Raw genomic sequence first — 22,097 nt, forward strand, 5'->3', positions numbered from 1 at the left:
AATACTGCTCTATAGCTAATAAAGTTCCACTGGTATTAATAAGACTCCATTGCCAATAAATAAGACTCGACTGATAATAAATATAACTCCACAGCTAATTAGTAAGACCCAATTGCTAATAAATAGGAGTCCATTGCCAATATCTAAGACACCACTGCCAATAAATATAACTCCATTGCCAATAAATAAGGCTCCATTGCCAATCAGTAGGACTCCATTGTCAATAAATAAGACTCAATTGCCAATTAGTAAGACTATATTGCGAATAAATAAGATTCCACTCCTAATAAATAAGACTCCATTGCTTATAATTATGACTCCTTTTCTTGAAGAGTCCATTGCCAATAAGTAAGACTCCATTGCTAATTAAACATTCCTAATAAATGAGACTTCATTGTCAATAAATAAGACTCTATTGCCAACAGACAAGACTACAATGCTAATTAGTAAGACTATATAGCTAATAAATGAGACTCCATTGCTAATAAATATAACTCCATTAAGACTTAAGAGTCCATTGCCATTAAATAAGAGTCCATTGCCAATAAGTAAGAGTGTATTGATTGTAAGGCTCCATTGCCCATAAATGAGACTCCATTGCCAATCAAAAAGATTAATTGAAATAAAACTATATTTTCGGAAATATAAACTAATTAACTAACAACTAATAACACTATATTGCGGGAAGGGAAGCTACTGCGCATGTCCAAAATGGCGACCACCCGAATTTTGGCGGGATATCCCAGAATGCACCGCGGCAGAAGGGACGCTACTGCGCATGTCCAAAATGGCGTCGGAAAAGCGCTACTGCGCATGTTCAAAATGGCGTCGGAAAAGCGCTACTGCGCATGTTCAATATGGCGTCCTCCAATTTTGGCGGGATATCCCACAATGCACCGCGGCAGAAGGGACGCTAATGCGCATGTTCAAAATGGCGGCGGAAAAGCGCTACTGCGCATGTCCAAAATGGCGACCAACCGAATTTTGGCGGGATTTCCCAGAATGCACCGCGGCAGAAGGGACGGTACTGCGCATGTCCAAAATGGCGTCGGAAAAGCGCTACTGCGCATGTCCAAAATAGCGTCCTCCAATTTTGGCGGGATATCCCACAATGCACCGCGGCGGAAGGGACGCTACTGCGCATGTCCAAAATGGCGGCGGAAAAGCGCTACTGCGCATGTCCAAAATGGCGTCCTCCAATTTTGGCGGGATATCCCACTATGCACCGCGGCGGAAGGGACGCTACTGCGCATGATCAAAATGGCGGCGAAAACAGCGCTACTGCGCATGTCCAAAATGGCGAACAACCGAATTTTGGCGGGATATCCCAGAATGCACCGCGGCAGAAGGGACGCTACTGCGCATGTCCAAAATGGCGGCGGAAAAGCGCTACTGCGCATGTCCGAAATGGCGACACCCCCCTATTTTGGCGGGATATCCCACAATGCACCGCGGCAGAAGGGAGGCTACTGCGCATGTCCAAAATGGCGGCGGAAAAGCTCATTATACCCCCCATTATACCCTATGGGCCCCATTATACCCTATGGGCTCCATTATAGCGCCGCCTTGAGGCTGTTAATGGTATTGCAGGCCCCATTAAACCCTATGGGCTCCATTAAACCCTATGGGGTCCCATATAGCTTATGTTAGAGCGCCACCTGGTGGCCGCTATTGGTATTGCAGGCCCCATTAATCCCTATGGTCCTCATTAAACCCTATGGACCCCATTAAACCCTAGGGGCACCGTTATAGCGCCGCCTTGTGGCTGTTAATGGTATTGCAGCCATCATTATACCCTATGGGCCCCATTAAAACCTACGGGCCAAATTATACCCTATGGGCTCCATTATAGCGCCGCCCTGTGGCTGTTAATGGTATTGCAGCCTCCATTATACCCTATGGGCCCCATTAAACCCTATGGACCCCATTAAACCCTATGGTCCCCATTAAACCCTATGGGCCCCATTATACCCTATGGGCTCCGTTATAGCGCCGCCTTGTGGCTGTTAATGGTATTGCAGCCCCAATTATACCCTATGGGCAACATTAAAACCTATGGGCCCCATTAAACCCTATGGGCTCCATTATAGCGCCGCCTTGTGGCTGTTAATGGTATTGCAGGCCCCCATTATAAGTATAGGGAGGGGCGTGGCTTAGTGCCTCATTAGCATGCGATTCCCCGCCCCTTTGGACTCCAGCCTATTGGGGGCGTGGCTTCATGGTTCATTAGCATATGAGACTGAGGCTCCTCCCCTTTGGATTCAAGCCTATTGGGGGCGTGGCTTCATGCCTCATTAGCATATGAGGCCCCGCCCGCTAATGATACTTGTATCTAGATGGGGGCGGAGCTTCATGCCTCATTTGCATACGATGCTGAGGCCCCGCCCCATTGGACTTAAGCCTATTGGGGGCGTGGCTTTGTGTCTCATTAGCATACGAGGCCCCGCCCACGTATGAGACTTGAAGGGGGCGGAGCTTCATGCCACATTAGCCTAGAGCAGTGAAGCTCCGCCCCTTTGGGGGTGTGGCTTCAGTCCTCATTAGCATACGACACTGAGGCCCCGCCCCTTTGGACTCGAGCCTATTGTGGGCGTGGATTCCTAGCTCATTAGCATATAGTAAGTAGGCGTGGCTTCGTGCCTCATTAGCATACGATACTGAGGCTCCGCCCCTTTAGGCAGAAGCCTATTGGGGGCGTGGCTTCATGCCTCATTAGCATACAGTAGTGAGGCTCCGCCCCTTTGGGGGCGTGGCGTCATAACTCATTAGCATACGATGATAAGGCCCCGCCCCTTTAGACTCGAGGGGGCGTGGCTTCGTACCTCATTAGCATACGGTGATAAGGCCCCGCCCCTTTCTACTTGAGGGGGCGTGGCTCAAGCCTGGAAGGGGCGGGGCTTCAGTCCTCATTAGCATATAATAACTAGGTCTCGCCCCCTTGGATAAGCTCATTAGCATACGGCAATGAGGCTCCGCCCCTTTGGACTCCAGCCTACCGGGGGTGTGGCTTCATGGCTCATTAGCATATGGGGCTCTGCCCCTTTAGACTGGAGACTGCAGACCCCATTAAACCCTATGGGCCCCATTAAACCCTATGGGCCCCATTAAACCCTATGGGCTCCATTAAACCCTATGGGCTCCATTATAGCGCCGCCTTGTGGCTGTTAATGGTATTGCAGGCCCCCATTATACCCTATCGGCCCCATTAAACCCTATGGGCTCCATTATACCCTATGGGCCCAATTAAACCCTATGGGCTCTATTATAGCGCCACCTTGTGGCTGTTAATGGTATTGCAGGCCCCATTAAACCATATGGGCTCCATTAAACCCTATGGGGTGTCTTATAGCTTATGTTAGAGCGCCACCTTGTGGCCGCTGAGGGTATTGCAGCTCCCATTAAACCCTATGGTCCCGATTAAACCCTATGGGCTCCATTATAGCGCCGCCTTGAGGCTGTTAATGGTATTGCAGGCCCCATTAAACCCTATGGGCTCCATTAAACCCTATGGGGTCCCATATAGCTTATGTTAGAGCGCCACCTGGTGGCCGCTATTGGTATTGCAGGCCCCATTAATCCCTATGGTCCTCATTAAACCCTATGGACCCCATTAAACCCTAGGGGCACCGTTATAGCGCCGCCTTGTGGCTGTTAATGGTATTGCAGCCATCATTATACCCTATGGGCCCCATTAAAACCTACGTGCCAAATTATACCCTATGGGCTCCATTATATCGCCGCCCTGTGGCTGTTAATGGTATTGCAGCCTCCATTATACCCTATGGGCCCCATTAAACCCTATGGACCCCATTAAACCCTATGGTCCCCATTAAACCCTATGGGCCCCATTATACCCTATGGGCTCCGTTATAGCGCCGCCTTGTGGCTGTTAATGGTATTGCAGCCCCAATTATACCCTATGGGCAACATTAAAACCTATGGGCCCCATTAAACCCTATGGGCTCCATTATAGCGCCGCCTTGTGGCTGTTAATGGTATTGCAGGCCCCCATTATAAGTATAGGGAGGGGCGTGGCTTAGTGCCTCATTAGCATGCGATTCCCCGCCCCTTTGGACTCCAGCCTATTGGGGGCGTGGCTTCATGGTTCATTAGCATATGAGACTGAGGCTCCTCCCCTTTGGATTCAAGCCTATTGGGGGCGTGGCTTCATGCCTCATTAGCATATGAGGCCCCGCCCGCTAATGATACTTGTATCTAGATGGGGGCGGAGCTTCATGCCTCATTTGCATACGATGCTGAGGCCCCGCCCCATTGGACTTAAGCCTATTGGGGGCGTGGCTTTGTGTCTCATTAGCATACGAGGCCCCGCCCACGTATGAGACTTGAAGGGGGCGGAGCTTCATGCCACATTAGCCTAGAGCAGTGAAGCTCCGCCCCTTTGGGGGTGTGGCTTCAGTCCTCATTAGCATACGACACTGAGGCCCCGCCCCTTTGGACTCGAGCCTATTGTGGGCGTGGATTCCTAGCTCATTAGCATATAGTAAGTAGGCGTGGCTTCGTGCCTCATTAGCATACGATACTGAGGCTCCGCCCCTTTAGGCAGAAGCCTATTGGGGGCGTGGCTTCATGCCTCATTAGCATACAGTAGTGAGGCTCCGCCCCTTTGGGGGCGTGGCGTCATAACTCATTAGCATACGATGATAAGGCCCCGCCCCTTTAGACTCGAGGGGGCGTGGCTTCGTACCTCATTAGCATACGGTGATAAGGCCCCGCCCCTTTCTACTTGAGGGGGCGTGGCTCAAGCCTGGAAGGGGCGGGGCTTCAGTCCTCATTAGCATATAATAACTAGGTCTCGCCCCCTTGGATAAGCTCATTAGCATACGGCAATGAGGCTCCGCCCCTTTGGACTCCAGCCTACCGGGGGTGTGGCTTCATGGCTCATTAGCATATGGGGCTCTGCCCCTTTAGACTGGAGACTGCAGACCCCATTAAACCCTATGGGCCCCATTAAACCCTATGGGCCCCATTAAACCCTATGGGCTCCATTAAACCCTATGGGCTCCATTATAGCGCCGCCTTGTGGCTGTTAATGGTATTGCAGGCCCCCATTATACCCTATCGGCCCCATTAAACCCTATGGGCTCCATTATACCCTATGGGCCCAATTAAACCCTATGGGCTCTATTATAGCGCCACCTTGTGGCTGTTAATGGTATTGCAGGCCCCATTAAACCATATGGGCTCCATTAAACCCTATGGGGTGTCTTATAGCTTATGTTAGAGCGCCACCTTGTGGCCGCTGAGGGTATTGCAGCTCCCATTAAACCCTATGGTCCCGATTAAACCCTATGGGCTCCATTATAGCGCCGCCTTGAGGCTGTTAATGGTATTGCAGGCCCCATTAAACCCTATGGGCTCCATTAAACCCTATGGGGTCCCATATAGCTTATGTTAGAGCGCCACCTGGTGGCCGCTATTGGTATTGCAGGCCCCATTAATCCCTATGGTCCTCATTAAACCCTATGGACCCCATTAAACCCTAGGGGCACCGTTATAGCGCCGCCTTGTGGCTGTTAATGGTATTGCAGCCATCATTATACCCTATGGGCCCCATTAAAACCTACGTGCCAAATTATACCCTATGGGCTCCATTATATCGCCGCCCTGTGGCTGTTAATGGTATTGCAGCCTCCATTATACCCTATGGGCCCCATTAAACCCTATGGACCCCATTAAACCCTATGGTCCCCATTAAACCCTATGGGCCCCATTATACCCTATGGGCTCCGTTATAGCGCCGCCTTGTGGCTGTTAATGGTATTGCAGCCCCAATTATACCCTATGGGCAACATTAAAACCTATGGGCCCCATTAAACCCTATGGGCTCCATTATAGCGCCGCCTTGTGGCTGTTAATGGTATTGCAGGCCCCCATTATAAGTATAGGGAGGGGCGTGGCTTAGTGCCTCATTAGCATGCGATTCCCCGCCCCTTTGGACTCCAGCCTATTGGGGGCGTGGCTTCATGGTTCATTAGCATATGAGACTGAGGCTCCTCCCCTTTGGATTCAAGCCTATTGGGGGCGTGGCTTCATGCCTCATTAGCATATGAGGCCCCGCCCGCTAATGATACTTGTATCTAGATGGGGGCGGAGCTTCATGCCTCATTTGCATACGATGCTGAGGCCCCGCCCCATTGGACTTAAGCCTATTGGGGGCGTGGCTTTGTGTCTCATTAGCATACGAGGCCCCGCCCACGTATGAGACTTGAAGGGGGCGGAGCTTCATGCCACATTAGCCTAGAGCAGTGAAGCTCCGCCCCTTTGGGGGTGTGGCTTCAGTCCTCATTAGCATACGACACTGAGGCCCCGCCCCTTTGGACTCGAGCCTATTGTGGGCGTGGATTCCTAGCTCATTAGCATATAGTAAGTAGGCGTGGCTTCGTGCCTCATTAGCATACGATACTGAGGCTCCGCCCCTTTAGGCAGAAGCCTATTGGGGGCGTGGCTTCATGCCTCATTAGCATACAGTAGTGAGGCTCCGCCCCTTTGGGGGCGTGGCGTCATAACTCATTAGCATACGATGATAAGGCCCCGCCCCTTTAGACTCGAGGGGGCGTGGCTTCGTACCTCATTAGCATACGGTGATAAGGCCCCGCCCCTTTCTACTTGAGGGGGCGTGGCTCAAGCCTGGAAGGGGCGGGGCTTCAGTCCTCATTAGCATATAATAACTAGGTCTCGCCCCCTTGGATAAGCTCATTAGCATACGGCAATGAGGCTCCGCCCCTTTGGACTCCAGCCTACCGGGGGTGTGGCTTCATGGCTCATTAGCATATGGGGCTCTGCCCCTTTAGACTGGAGACTGCAGACCCCATTAAACCCTATGGGCCCCATTAAACCCTATGGGCCCCATTAAACCCTATGGGCTCCATTAAACCCTATGGGCTCCATTATAGCGCCGCCTTGTGGCTGTTAATGGTATTGCAGGCCCCCATTATACCCTATCGGCCCCATTAAACCCTATGGGCTCCATTATACCCTATGGGCCCAATTAAACCCTATGGGCTCTATTATAGCGCCACCTTGTGGCTGTTAATGGTATTGCAGGCCCCATTAAACCATATGGGCTCCATTAAACCCTATGGGGTGTCTTATAGCTTATGTTAGAGCGCCACCTTGTGGCCGCTGAGGGTATTGCAGCTCCCATTAAACCCTATGGTCCCGATTAAACCCTATGGGCTCCATTATAGCGCCGCCTTGTGGCTGTTAATGGTATCGCAGCCCCCATTATACCCTATGGGCCCCATTAAACCCTATGGGCTCCATTATACCCTATGGGCACCATTATACCCTATGGGCTCCATTATAGCGCCGCCTTGTGGCTGTTAATGGTATTGCAGCCCCCATTAATCCCTATGGGCCCCATTAAAACCTATGGGCCCCATTAAACCCTATGGGCTCTATTATAGCGCCACCTTGTGGCCGCTGAGGGTATTGCAGCTCCGATTAAACCCTATGGTCCCGATTAAACCCTATGGGCTCCATTATAGCGCCGCCTTGTGGCTGTTAATGGTATTGCAGGCTCCCATTATACCCTATGGGCCCCATTAAACCCTATGGGCTCTATTGCCAACAGACAAGACTACAATGCTAATTAGTAAGACTCTATAGCTAATAAATGAGACTCCATTGCTAATAAATATAACTCCATTAAGACTTAAGAGTCCATTGCCATTAAATAAGAGTCCATTGCGAATAAGTAAGAGTGTATTGATTGTAAGGCTCCATTGCCCATAAATGAGACTCCATTGCCAATCGAAAAGATTAATTGAAATAAAACTATATTTTCGGAAATTTAAACTAATAAACTAATAAACTAACAACTAAAAAAACTATATTGCCGGAAGGGACGCTACTGCGCATGTCCAAAATGGCGGCGGAGAAGCGCTACTGCGCGTGTCCAAAATGGCGTCCTCCAATTTTGGCGGGATATCCCACAATGCACCGCGGCAGAAGGGACGCTACTGCGCATGTCCAAAATGGCGGCGGAGAAGCGCTACTGCGCATGTCCAAAATGGCGGCCAACAATTTTGGCGGGATATCCCACAATGCACCGCGGCAGAAGGGACGCTACTGCGCATGTCCAAAACGGCGGCGAAAACAGCGCTACTGCGCATGTCCAAAATGGCGTCCTCCAATTTTGGCGGGATATCCCACAATGCACCGCGGCAGAAGGGACGCTACTGCGCATGTCCAAAATGGCGGCGGAGATGCGCTACTGCGCATGTCCAAAATGCCGACCTCCTCCTGCCGCGTTATATCCCACAATGCACCGCGGCGGAAGGGACGCTACTGCGCATGTCCAAAACGGCGGCGGAGAAGCGCTACTGCGCATGTCCAAAATTGCGGCGGAAAAGCGCTACTGCGCATGACCAAAATGGCGACCTCCTATTTTAGCGGCGTTCTCTCCCGCCTTTGGCGCGCCCCGCGGTTTCTCGTTCGTTCTCCCTCAGCCGAACCCCGCGGGAGCCGACAAGGAGCCTCCATCGGCGGAGCGGTTTGTGCGTGGGATCAGGGCAGCCCGTCAGCCGGACGGAGCCGTCCTACGCGGGGTAGAAGCGCAGCGATCGTCGCTGCCCCCGGCCGGGTGAGCTCCCGGGTCCGGTTGGTTCCGGCTGGGGTAGAAAAGCTGCCGGCAGTTCCTGCCCGGGGAACAACAGTCGGACCGTGGAACAGCGTTTGGACGCAGGGAAAAGTCCGGGAGCGTCGCAGCAGGAGCTGCAGGTTGTTGCCTCGTTGCTGTTCTCAGCCATGGCAACGATAACGGTGTGTTCGTGCTGCTGTTCCCATCTATTGCTTATGGCCAGGTACCGTGTATTGCAGTCAGTGCTATCAAAGCGCTTGAAAGAAGGCCTGCAGCTCTGACTCAGTGCAGTGTGAAGCCGGCAGTGTGTGTGACTATGAAATAGATGGTCGTCTATTGTTGGTTTACTTATGATATATGAAATCGCTGCTAATGTCCCCCTATAGCCCCCCATCATCCCATTGCCCCCTATAGCCCTCCATTGCTTAGGAGTGTGGGGGTGAGCCATGGAGTGGGGTGAGTGATCCCTTCCTTGTGGGGTGGGGTGAGTGATCCCTTCCTTGTGGGGTGGGGTGAGTGATCCCTTCCTTGTGGGGTGGGGTGAGTGATCCCTTCCTTGTGGGGTGGGGTGAGTGATCCCTTCCTTGTGGGGTGGGGTGAGTGTTCCCTTCCTTGTGGGGTGGGGTGAGTGTTCCCTTCCTTGTGGGGTGGGGTGAGTGATTCCTTCCTTGTGGGGTGGGGTGAGTGTTCCCTTCCTTATGGGGTGAGCCATGGAGTGGGGTGAGTGATCCTTTCCTTATTTTAAGGCTGTGTTTTTCTCTTTTTAGTGGATCCTGACCCCATTTCAGGGCTGGCAGCGGCAGGAGCAGCATCTGTACCTGATTGCTTCCTTGGGAGTGTGGGCTGTTTGTCTCTGGAATGAGGTGAGTGATTCCTTTATTTTGGGGCTGGGAGCTCTGTTTTTCTCAGGGGGTTGTGACCATATTTAAGGGGTGCCACCTGCAAGGGACACATATCTCCTTGCAGACTGTTTTCTGTGGGGTGAGCCCCGCTCCTCGGGAAGGGGTGAGTGATTCCTGCCTTATTGCAGGGCTGTGATCTGCCCCTGTTGGGGCTCACAGCTGCATTGGAAGGCTGGCAGCCATGAGGGCAGTATCTCTCCTTGGGGACTGCTTCCTTTGGAGTGTGGGGTGAGCTCTGGGCCTTGGATTGGGGTGAGGGGTTCTTTATGTCAGGGCTGTGCTGCCCTCATTTCTGGGGCAGCCTGACCACATTGAAGTGTCAGCAGCTGTACGGGTGGTGTTTCTCCCTGGAGTTTGCCTCCTGCGGGCTGTGGGTGAGTGTTTGTCTTTGGTTTCTGCTTTGTTTCAGGGCTGTGAGCTCTGCCATTTTTAGGTATCCCGACCACTGCAGTGCCTGCTTGTGCAAAAGGTGCTGCCCTGCACATGTGGGTAGTGCCTTCATTGTTGCATTGTGTCCAACAGGTGCCAGCAGAGCCCCGAGAGATGTGCAGCTCCTGATGAGAACAGCGAGGAACAGAAACCTGCATTGCCTGGAACACCTCGGAACTCAACTTTGCTGGCCGGGAATTGCCTGCCCAGCAGATAAGAGCAGCACACACTGACTGTGTTGGATCTGTTCCATACTGAGACCCAAGGTAACGTTCCAGAGCTCATTTCTGCACTTCAGTGCTTAATTCTTATTGCAGTGCCCTTCTCGCTGCCCCCAAATGCAGCCATTGCCTTTTGCTGCCCCCAAATGCAGCCATCTCTTTCTGCCCCCCAAGTCCAACCTGTGTGTCGTGCCCCATAAGTGCCGCCATCACGTTCTGCCCCCCAAGTCCAGCCATCGTATTCTGCCCCTCAAGTTCGTTTCTGTTCCCCCATGGCTCCATTCAGTTCTTTATTGCTGCTGTTGCTCCTCCGTTGCAGTTCTGCGTTGTGTCCACAAGGCGGCGCTGTTGTAGCTCCCATTGCTGTTAATAGGGCTGCAATGCAAAGGGAGATTCAGACTGCTGCTATTAATGTCCTCTATGGTCACTATGGGGTTTAATGGGCGCTATGGGGTTTTATGGGATCATTTGGGGCCTTTATGGGGTCTCTATGGGGTTTAATGGGGCCTTTGGGGCCTTAGGGTGTCCGATGGGGTTTAATGGGGTCTTATGGGATCCCTATGGGGGTTTAATAAGGGCCTATGGGATGTTATGGGGTCCTTATGGGGCTTAATGGGATCTTCTGGGATATTTATGGGGCATGATGTGTGTGTGTGTGTGTATGTGTGTGTGTGTGTGTGTGTGTGTATGTATGTGTGCATATACCCCATAAGACCTCACTGGCCCCCATAGAGGCCCCATAGGCCCCATTTGAACCCCATAGGACCCCATAGAGACCCCATAGGCCCTAATTGGAACCCATAGGTCCCATTTGAACCCCATAGGACCCCATAAGACCCATTTGAACTCCATAGGACCCCATAGAGACCCCATAAGACCCCATAGGCCTCCATTAAACCCAATAGAGAACTGATGTGAGATGTGTGTCTGTGTGTGTGTCTGTGTGTGTGTCTGTGTGTGTGTCTGTGTGTGTGTCTGTGTGTGTGTCTGTGTGTGTGTCTGTATAATGGCCTTATATCCCATAGCTGGATGGAGTTTTGTCCCTATGCTGTTCCTGTTGTGTGTTGGTGCCTTTATGAGCCATCCCTGCCTTATACCCCATATCCATCCTGTTGTTCCTATTGCAGTGCTGATGCCTTTATTAACCATCCCTTATACCCCATATCCATCCTGTTGTTCCTATTGCAGTGCTGATGCCTTTATTAATCCTCCCTGCTTTCCATCCTCACATGCTGCAGGTTGGATTCCTCCACTAAGTCCAGATTGTTGCCGCTCCGCATCCATGTGTGTCAGCTCAGCATCTGTGTGCACAATGAAACACCAGTCACCGATTGGCTGCAGGATCATCCCATTGGCTGCTGGACTCCATTGTGCACCACAGACCCCACTGTGTGCTGTAGGATCATCCCATTGGGTGTAAGATCATCCCATGGGCTGCAGGACCCCATTGTGTGCTGTAGGATCGTCCCATTGTGTGCTGTAGGATCGTCCCATTGTGTGCTGTAGGATCATCTATCTCCATCGTCATCACCTTCATCACCATAATAATGGCCTATTGCTAATTAATAATGCTCCATCACTAATACTACTCCATTGCTAATTAATATTATTCCATCACTAATAACTTGCCATTGGCAATTAATCATTCTCCATTGAGAATTAATAATTGTCCATCGATATTAATACTAAATCAATAACTAATAATGCTCCATCATTACTTAATAACATTCCGTTGCTAATTACTAATAGTCCATTGCTAATAATGCTGAAATTCAATAATAATGCTGTAGTGCTTTAATAATGTTACATCGCTCATTAAGAATGCTCCATCAAATACTAATACTGCTCTATAGCTAATAAAGTTCCACTGGTATTAATAAGACTCCATTGCCAATAAATAAGACTCGACTGATAATAAATATAACTCCACAGCTAATTAGTAAGACCCAATTGCTAATAAATAAGACTGCATTGCCAATATCTAAGACACCACTGCCAATAAATATAACTCCATTGCCAATAAATAAGGCTCCATTGCCAATCAGTAGGACTCCATTGTCAATAAATAAGACTCAATTGCTAATTAGTAAGACTATATTGCGAATAAATAAGATTCCACTCCTAATAAATAAAGACTCCATTGCTTATAATTATGACTCCTTTTCTTGAAAAGAAGAGTCCATTGCCAATAAGTAAGACTCCATTGCTAATTAAACATTCCTAATAAATGAGACTTCATTGTCAATAAATAAGACTCTATTGCCAACAGACAAGACTACAATGCTAATTAGTAAGACTATATAGCTAATAAATGAGACTCCATTGCTAATAAATATAACTCCATTAAGACTTAAGAGTCCATTGCCATTAAATAAGAGTCCATTGCCAATAAGTAAGAGTGTATTGATTGTAAGGCTCCATTGCCCATAAATGAGACTCCATTGCCAATCTAAAAGACTAATTGAAATAAAACTTTATTTTCGGAAATATAAACTAATAAACTAACAACTAATAAAACTATATTGCCGGAAGGGGCGCTACTGCGCATGTCCAAAATGGCGGCGGAAAAGCGCTACTGCACATGTCCAAAATGGCGTCCTCCAATTTTGGCGGGATATCCCACAATGCACCGCGGCAGAAGGGACGCTACTGCGCATGTCCAAAATGGCGGCGGAGAAGCGCTACTGCGCATGTCCAAAATGCCGACCTCCTCCTGCCGCGTTATATCCCACAATGCACCGCGCTGGAAGGGACGCTACTGCGCATGTCCAAAACGGCGGCGGAAAAGCGCTACTGCGCATGTCCAAAATTGCGGCGGAAAAGCGCTACTGCGCATGACCAAAATGGCGACCTCCTATTTTAGCGGCGTTCTCTCCCGCCTTTGGCGCGCCCCGCGGTTTTTCGTTCGTTCTCCCTCAGCCGAACCCCGCGGGAGCCGACAAGGAGCCTCCATCGGCGGAGCGGTTTGTGCGTGGGATCAGGGCAGCCCGTCAGCCGGACGGAGCCGTCCTACGCGGGGTAGAAGCGCAGCGATCGTCGCTGCCCCCGGCCGGGTGAGCTCCCGGGTCCGGTTGGTTCCGGCTGGGGTAGAAAAGCTGCCGGCAGTTCCTGCCCGGGGAACAACAGTCGGACCGTGGAACAGCGTTTGGACGCAGGGAAAAGTCCGGGAGCGTCGCAGCAGGAGCTGCAGGTTGTTGCCTCGTTGCTGTTCTCAGCCATGGCAACGATAACGGTGTGTTCGTGCTGCTGTTCCCATCTATTGCTTATGGCCAGGTACCGTGTATTGCAGTCAGTGCTATCAAAGCGCTTGAAAGAAGGCCTGCAGCTCTGACTCAGTGCAGTGTGAAGCCGGCAGTGTGTGTGACTATGAAATAGATGGTCGTCTATTGTTGGTTTACTTATGATATATAAAACTGCTGCTAATGTCCCCCTATAGCCCCCCATCATCCCATTGCCCCCTATAGCCCTCCATTGCTTAGGAGTGTGGGGGTGAGCCATGGAGTGGGGTGAGTGATCCCTTCCTTGTGGGGTGGGGTGAGTGATCCCTTCCTTGTGGAGTGGGGTGAGTGATTCCTTCCTTGTGGGGTGGGGTGAGTGTTCCCTTCCTTATGGGGTGAGCCATGGAGTGGGGTGAGTGATCCTTTCCTTATTTTAAGGCTGTGTTTTTCTCTTTTTAGTGGATCCTGACCCCATTTCAGGGCTGGCAGCGGCAGGAGCAGCATCTGTACCTGATTGCTTCCTTGGGAGTGTGGGCTGTTTGTCTCTGGAATGAGGTGAGTGATTCCTTTATTTTGGGGCTGGGAGCTCTGTTTTTCTCAGGGGGTTGTGACCATATTTAAGGGGTGCCACCTGCAAGGGACACATATCTCCTTGCAGACTGTTTTCTGTGGGGTGAGCCCCGCTCCTCGGGAAGGGGTGAGTGATTCCTGCCTTATTGCAGGGCTGTGATCTGCCCCTGTTGGGGCTCACAGCTGCATTGGAAGGCTGGCAGCCATGAGGGCAGTATCTCTCCTTGGGGACTGCTTCCTTTGGAGTGTGGGGTGAGCTCTGGGCCTTGGATTGGGGTGAGGGGTTCTTTATGTCAGGGCTGTGCTGCCCTCATTTCTGGGGCAGCCTGACCACATTGAAGTGTCAGCAGCTGTACGGGTGGTGTTTCTCCCTGGAGTTTGCCTCCTGCGGGCTGTGGGTGAGTGTTTGTCTTTGGTTTCTGCTTTGTTTCAGGGCTGTGAGCTCTGCCATTTTTAGGTATCCCGACCACTGCAGTGCCTGCTTGTGCAAAAGGTGCTGCCCTGCACATGTGGGTAGTGCCTTCATTGTTGCATTGTGTCCAACAGGTGCCAGCAGAGCCCCGAGAGATGTGCAGCTCCTGATGAGAACAGCGAGGAACAGAAACCTGCATTGCCTGGAACACCTCGGAACTCAACTTTGCTGGCCGGGAATTGCCTGCCCAGCAGATAAGAGCAGCACACACTGACTGTGTTGGATCTGTTCCATACTGAGACCCAAGGTAACGTTCCAGAGCTCATTTCTGCACTTCAGTGCTTAATTCTTATTGCAGTGCCCTTCTCGCTGCCCCCAAATGCAGCCATTGCCTTTTGCTGCCCCCAAATGCAGCCATCTCTTTCTGCCCCCCAAGTCCAACCTGTGTGTCGTGCCCCATAAGTGCCGCCATCACGTTCTGCCCCCCAAGTCCAGCCATCGTATTCTGCCCCTCAAGTTCGTTTCTGTTCCCCCATGGCTCCATTCAGTTCTTTATTGCTGCTGTTGCTCCTCCGTTGCAGTTCTGCGTTGTGTCCACAAGGCGGCGCTGTTGTAGCTCCCATTGCTGTTAATAGGGCTGCAATGCAAAGGGAGATTCAGACTGCTGCTATTAATGTCCTCTATGGTCACTATGGGGTTTAATGGGCGCTATGGGGTTTTATGGGATCATTTGGGGCCTTTATGGGGTCTCTATGGGGTTTAATGGGGCCTTTGGGGCCTTAGGGTGTCCGATGGGGTTTAATGGGGTCTTATGGGATCCCTATGGGGGTTTAATAAGGGCCTATGGGATGTTATGGGGTCCTTATGGGGCTTAATGGGATCTTCTGGGATATTTATGGGCCATGATGTGTGTGTGTGTATGTGTATGTGTGTGTGTGTGCATATACCCCATAAGACCTCACTGGCCCCCATAGAGACCCCATAGGCCCCATTTGAACCCCATAGGACCCCATAGAGACCCCATAAGACCCCATAGGCCTCCATTAAACCCCATAGAGACCTGATGTGAGATGTGTGTCTGTGTGTGTCTGTGTGTGTCTGTGTGTGTCTGTGTGTGTCTGTGTGTGTCTGTGTGTGTCTGTGTGTGTCTGTGTGTGTCTGTGTGTGTCTGTGTGTGTCTGTGTGTGTCTGTGTGTGTCTGTGTGTGTCTGTGTGTGTCTGTGTGTGTCTGTGTGTGTCTGTATAATGGCCCTATATCCCATAGCTGGATGGCGTTTTGTCCCTATGCTGTTCCTGTTGTGTGTTGGTGCCTTTATGAGCCATCCCTGCCTTATACCCCATATCCATCCTGTTGTTCCTATTGCAGTGCTGATGCCTTTATTAACCATCCCTTATACCCCATATCCATCCTGTTGTTCCTATTGCAGTGCTGATGCCTTTATTTAATCCTCCCTGCTTTCCATCCTCACATGCTGCAGGTTGGATTCCTCCACTGAGTCCAGATTGTTGCCGCTCCGCATCCATGTGTGTCAGCTCAGCATCTGTGTGCACAATGAAACACCAGTCACCGATTGGCTGCAGGATCATCCCATTGGCTGCTGGACCCCATTGTGCACCACTGACCCCACTGTGTGCTGTAGGATCATCCCATGGGCTGCTGGACCCCACTGTGTGGTGTAGGATCATCCCATGGACTGCAGGACCCCATTGTGTGCTGTAGGCTCATCCCATTGGGTGTAGGATCATCCCATGGGCTGCAGGACCCCATTGTGTGCTGTAGGATCATCCCACTGTGTGCTGTAGGATCATCCCATTGGCTGCTGGACCCCATTGTTTGCATTCTGCCACCAGGTGACCCGGCGATGTGAAGTTGTTCTCACTGTCTCATGACACCGTGGGAAATAACTTCAAGTTATGACTGGGGGCCTGAGGAAGAAGGCCAGGAGGTCCCAAGGGTCAGGCTGTGATCATTAGAATAGAAGTCTAAGAGGTCTCCCAGGGGCACAGGCGAATCCAAGGCTCTGCAAAACTAAGATCTCAACTAAGTGTGGGCAGCTTGGGGATAAATACCTTAGAAAATGGAATGGATTGGAGACCATCCAGCTTCTGCCTTGGGAGACTTAACACTTCCTAGGTTAAGCTAGCCTTGAATTGAACCAAAAGTAATAAAAAGTTCCTCAATCATCTGTTGTTCTGGGCTTTTCTGTTATGGTGTTTTCTAAGACTGCTTGTATTTCTTTTTGCTCTGTACGGAGATACTTGTGCCAGTGGTATGGGAATAAAAGCGACAGGATGGGTTTGGCAATTAAACACCTAAAAAGTTTCAATAAAGATCTACAAAAACGTGAGGATTCTCAGTAAAATATCTTTCATTCTGGAAAAGTCAAGGAAATCATGAAACCATAAGGAAGAAGAAAGAAGTTCTGTAACACACTGCGTGTGTGTGTACATCTGCGTGTGTGTACATCTGCGTGTGTGTACATCTGCGTGTGTGTACATCTGCGTGTGTGTACATCTGCGTGTGTGTACATCTGCGTGTATATCTGTGTATATCTGCGTGTGTGTGTATATCTCTGTGTGTGTATATCTCTGTGTGTGTATGTCATTGTGTGTGTATATCTGTGTGTGAATGTCTGTGTGTGTGTATCTGTGTGCATATATCTGTGCGTGTATCTGCGTGAGTGTGTATCTGCGTGAGTGTGTATCTGCGTGAGTGTGTATCTGCGTGAGTACGTATCTGCGTGTGTTTATATCTGCGTGTGTTTATATCTGCGTGTGTTTATATCTGCGTGTGTTTATATCTGCGTGTGTTTATATCTGCGTGTGCTTATATCTGCGTGTGCTTATATCTGCGTGTGCTTATATCTGCGTGTGCTTATATCTGCGTGTGCTTATATCTGCGTGTATTTATATCTGCATGTATATCTGTGTGCGTGTATATATCTGTGTTTCTATATATCTGTGTGTGTATATCTGTGTTTGTATATATCTGTGTATGTATCTGTGTGTGCATGTCTCTGTGTGTGTATCTGTGTGTGTATATCTGTGTTTGTATCTGTGTCTATATATCTCTGTGTGTATTTCTGTGTTTGAATATATCTGTGTGTGTATGTCTGTGTGTGTATATCTGTGTGTGTGTATATCTGTGTCTATATATCTGTGTGTGTATATCTGTGTCTACATATATCTGTGAGTGTATATCTCTGTGTGTGTATATCTGTGGGTATATATCTGTGTCTGTATCTGTGTGTATATAACTGTGTGTTTATATCTGTGTTTGTATATATCTCTGTGTGTATCAGTGTGTGTATGTCTGTATGTGTATAAATCTGTGTGTGTATATCTGTGTCTGTATATATCTGTGTGTATATATCTTTGTGTGTATATCTGTGTGTATATCTGTGTTAATATATATCAGTGTGTGCATGTCTGTGTGTGTATATATCTGTCTGTATATATCTGTGTGTGTGTATATTTGTGTTTGTATATCTATGTATTTATCTCTGTGTGTATCTGTGTGTGTTTATCTGTGTGTCTGTATTTGTGTGTGTGTATATCTGTGTGTCTATATCTGTGTGTGTGTATATATGTGTGTGTGTATATATCTGTGTGTGCATATATCTGTGTGTGTATCTGTGTTTGTATATCTGTGTTTGTATCAGTGTGTTTGTATCTGTGTGTGTATATCTGTGTGAGTATATTTGTGTTTATATCTGTGTGTGTATATAACAGTGTGTGTATATATCTGTGTATGTATTTCTGTGTGTGTGTATATCTGTGTGTGTGTGTATCTGTGTGTATGTCTGTGTGTATGTATATCTGTGTATGTATGTCTTTGGGTATATATCTGTGTGTGTGAATATCTGTGTTTCTGTCTGTGCCTGTATATCTGTGTGTGTATATCTGTGTTTGTATATATCTCTGTGTGTATCAGTGTGTGTATGTCTGTGTGTTTATATATGTGTGTCTATTTATCTGTGTGTGTTTATCTGTGCCTGTATATTTTTGTGCCTGTATATATCTGTACCTGTATATATCTGTTTGTGTGTATATCTGTGTGTATATATCTGTGTGTGTGTATATCTGCGTGTGTATGTCTGTGTGTGTATATCTGTTTGTGTATATCTGTGTGTGTGTGTATATCTGTGTGTGCATATATATCTGTGTGTGTATATATCTGTGTGTATATCTCTTTGTGTATGTCTGTGTGTGATTATATCTGTGATTATATCTGTGTGTGTGTATATCTGTGTTTGTATCTGTGTGTATATATTTCTGTGTGTATATATGTGTTTTTATATATCTGTGTGAGTGTATATCTTTGCGTGTATCTGTGTGTGTATCTGTGTGTGTGTACATCTGTTTGTGTGTACGTCTGTTTGTGTATGTCTGTGTGTGTATGTCTGTGTGTGTATGTCTGTGTGTGTGTATGTCTGTGTGTGTGTATGTCTGTGTGTGTGTATGTCTGTGTGTGTGTATGTCTGTGTGTGTGTATGTCTGTGTGTGTGTATGTCTGTGTTTGTATCTGTGTGTATATATTTCTGTGTGTATATCTGTGTGTATATCTGTGTGTGTATATTTGTGTGAGTATATCTGTGTGAGTATATTTGAGGTTGTATCTGTGTGTGTATATATCCGAGTTTGTACATATCTGTGTGTATATATCTGTGTGTGTATATCTGTGTCTGTATATATCTTTGTGTGTATATCTGTGTGTGTATATCTTTTTATATATGTGTTTGTATATATCTCTGTGTGTATTAGTGTGTATGTCTGTGTGTGTATATATATCTCTGTGTGTATATATCTGTGTTTGTATATTTGTGCCTGTATATATCTGTCTGTATTTCTGTGTGTGTGTATATCTGTGTGTGTATATCCATGATTGTATATATCTCTGTGTGTATCTGTGTGTGTATATCTTTGTGTGTCTATATCTGTGTGAGTATATCTGTGTGAGTATATTTGAGGTTGTATCTGTGTGTGTGTATGTGTGTGTGTATCTGTGTGTGTCTATATCTGTGAGTGTATATATCTGTGTGTGTATATCTGATAAGGAAAATGGTAAAATCCTCAGCCAATATGCTACTCATTTATCCCCTGTACAGCCCCGAACCATGACCCATGTAGGGGTGTTAGACTTTGTGAAATCATAAACAGTAGAGTAAGACAAAAATAGTGCTGACATTGTTATTTAGTAGTTAATAAGTTGGTGATCATGAGACAGATGGAATGGACTGGTCTAGCTTGGATAGCTCGGATGAAAGAAGACCATGAGACAGGTGGAATGGACTGGTCAAGACCGGATAGCTTAGATGAAAGAAGAATAACACGCGAAGCATGAAAACCGGCGCGAACCAGATCCTAAGATGGGAAACAGCATCGAGAAGAAGAACTGATGATCTATTAATAATTAGTCTTAAGAATGGATAAATAAGTGATGTAATGTTTTTCTGATCATATAAATATAGGACCTTCGTATAGCTTGAATGTCATTCACTAGGAGTGACCCGAGCTCTGTATGTCTGTTGTACTGAGCTTGTTAATAAAATCAACACTAGAGTACCCACGAGTTTGAGTCTCTCCCTGGTGTCCCTGTCCGCAACAATATCTGTGTCAGTATATATATGTGTGTGTGTATATAATTGTGTGTATAAATCTGTGTGTGTGTATATCTGTGTGTGTCTGTATCTCTGTGTGTATATCTCTCTGTGTGTGTATATCTGTGTGTATACCTGTGTGTGTATGTCTGTGTGTGTATATATCTGTATGTGTACATATCTGTGTTTGTATCTGTGTGTATATATCTGTGTGTATATATCTTTGTGTGTATATCTGTGTGTGTATATATCTGTGTGTGTATATATCTGTGTGTGTATATATCTGTGTGTATTAGTGTGTGTATGTCTGTGTATGTATATATCTGTGTGTGTATATATCTGTCTGTAAATATCTGTGTGTGTGTATATCTGTGTTTGTATATCAATGTTTGTATTTATATCTGTGTGTATATTTCTGTGTCTATATCTGTGTGTGTGTATTTATGTGTGTGTGTATATCTGCATGTGTATATATCTGTGTGTCTATGTCTATGTGTGTATATCTGTGTGTGTATATCTGTGTTTGTATCTGTGTCTATATACCTCTGCGTGTATTTCTGTGTTTGAATATATCTTTGTGTGTATCAGTGTGTGTGTATGTCTTTGTGTGTATATATCTGTGTCTGTATATATCTGTGTGTGTATATCTGTGTGTGTAAATATCTGTATGTGTACATATCTGTGTGTGTATATCTGTGTTTGTATCGGTGTGTTTGTATCGGTGTGTGTATATCTGTGTGAGTATATTTGTGTTTATATCTGTGTGTGTATATAACAGTGTGTGTATATATCCGTGTATGTATTTCTGTGTGTGTGTATATCTGTGTGTGTGTGTATCTGTGTGTATGTCTGTCTGTGTGTTTACCTGTGTATGTATGTCTTTGGGTATATATCTGTGTGCATGAATATCTGTGTTTCTATCTGTGCGTGTATATCTGTGTGTGTATATATATGTGTGTGTGTATATCTATGTGTGTATATATCTGTGTGTGTATATATCTGTGTGTGTATATCTGTGTGTATATCTGATTGTGTATATCTGATTGTGTATATCTGTTTGTAAATATCAGTGTGCGTATATCTGTGTGCGTATATAACTGTGTGTGTATATCTGTGTGTGTTTATCTCTGTGTGTGTATATCTGTGTGTGTATATATCTGTGTGTGTATATCTGTGTGTGTATATATCTGTGTGTGTATATCTGTGTGTGTGTATATATCTGTGTGTATATATCCATGTGTGTATATCCGTGTGTGTATATATCTGTGTGTGTATATGTGTGTGTTTATATATCTGTTTTTATATATCTGTGTGTGTATATCTGTGTGTGTGTATATCTGTGTCTGTATATCTGTTTGTGTATATCTGTGAGTGTATATCTGTGAGTGTATATCTGTGTGAGTATATCTGTGTGTGTATATATCTGTTTTTGTATATCTATGTGTGTGTACATCTGTGTGTATATATCCGTGTCTGTATATCTGTGTGTGTATATATCTGTGTGTGTATATCTGAGTCTGTATATCTGTGTGTGTATATATCTGTGTGTGTATATATCTGTGTGTGTATATATCTGTGTGTGTATGTCTGTGTGTATATATCTGTGTGTGTATATCTGTGTGTGTATATATCTGTGTGTGTATGCCTGTGTATGTCTGTGTGTGTGTATGTCTGTGTGTGTGTATGTCTGTGTGTGTATATCTGTGTGTGTATATCTGTTTGTATCTATCTGTGTGTGTATATATCTGTGTGTGTATATATCTGTGTGTGTATATATCTTTGTGTGTATATAAATGTGTGTATATATCTGTGTGTGTATATATCTGTGTGTGTATATATCTGTGTGTGTATATATCTGTGTGTGTATATATGTGTGTGTATGTCTGTGTGTATATCTGTGCGTGTGTATATCTGTGCGCGTGTATATCTCTGTGCGTGTATATCTCTGTGCGTTTATATCTGTGTGTATCTTTGTGTATATCTGTGCGTGTATATATCTGTCTGTGTGTATATCTGTGCGTGTATAGTTGTGTGTATATATCTGTGTGTGTATCTGTGTGTGTGTATAGTAATACACCCCTCACACCGCATACTCATCCTGTTGTTCCTATTGCAGTGCTGATGCCTTTATTAATCCGCCCTG

At 47.1% G+C, this 22,097-nt stretch overlaps 1 long non-coding RNA gene across 1 annotated transcript; it reads left to right on the forward strand.

Moving 5' to 3' along the window:
* Nucleotides 1-9,248: 9,248 nt before the first annotated feature.
* Nucleotides 9,249-14,479, forward strand: LOC140261728 (uncharacterized). The gene is made up of 3 exons (XR_011905762.1): nt 9,249-9,465; nt 10,027-10,199; nt 11,393-14,479. It is a non-coding gene; the product is annotated as an uncharacterized lncRNA (long non-coding RNA).
* Nucleotides 14,480-22,097: the final 7,618 nt, after the last annotated feature.

This window comes from Excalfactoria chinensis, chromosome 22 (assembly GCF_039878825.1).
Source record: "Excalfactoria chinensis isolate bCotChi1 chromosome 22, bCotChi1.hap2, whole genome shotgun sequence".
NCBI lineage: Eukaryota > Metazoa > Chordata > Aves > Galliformes > Phasianidae > Excalfactoria > Excalfactoria chinensis.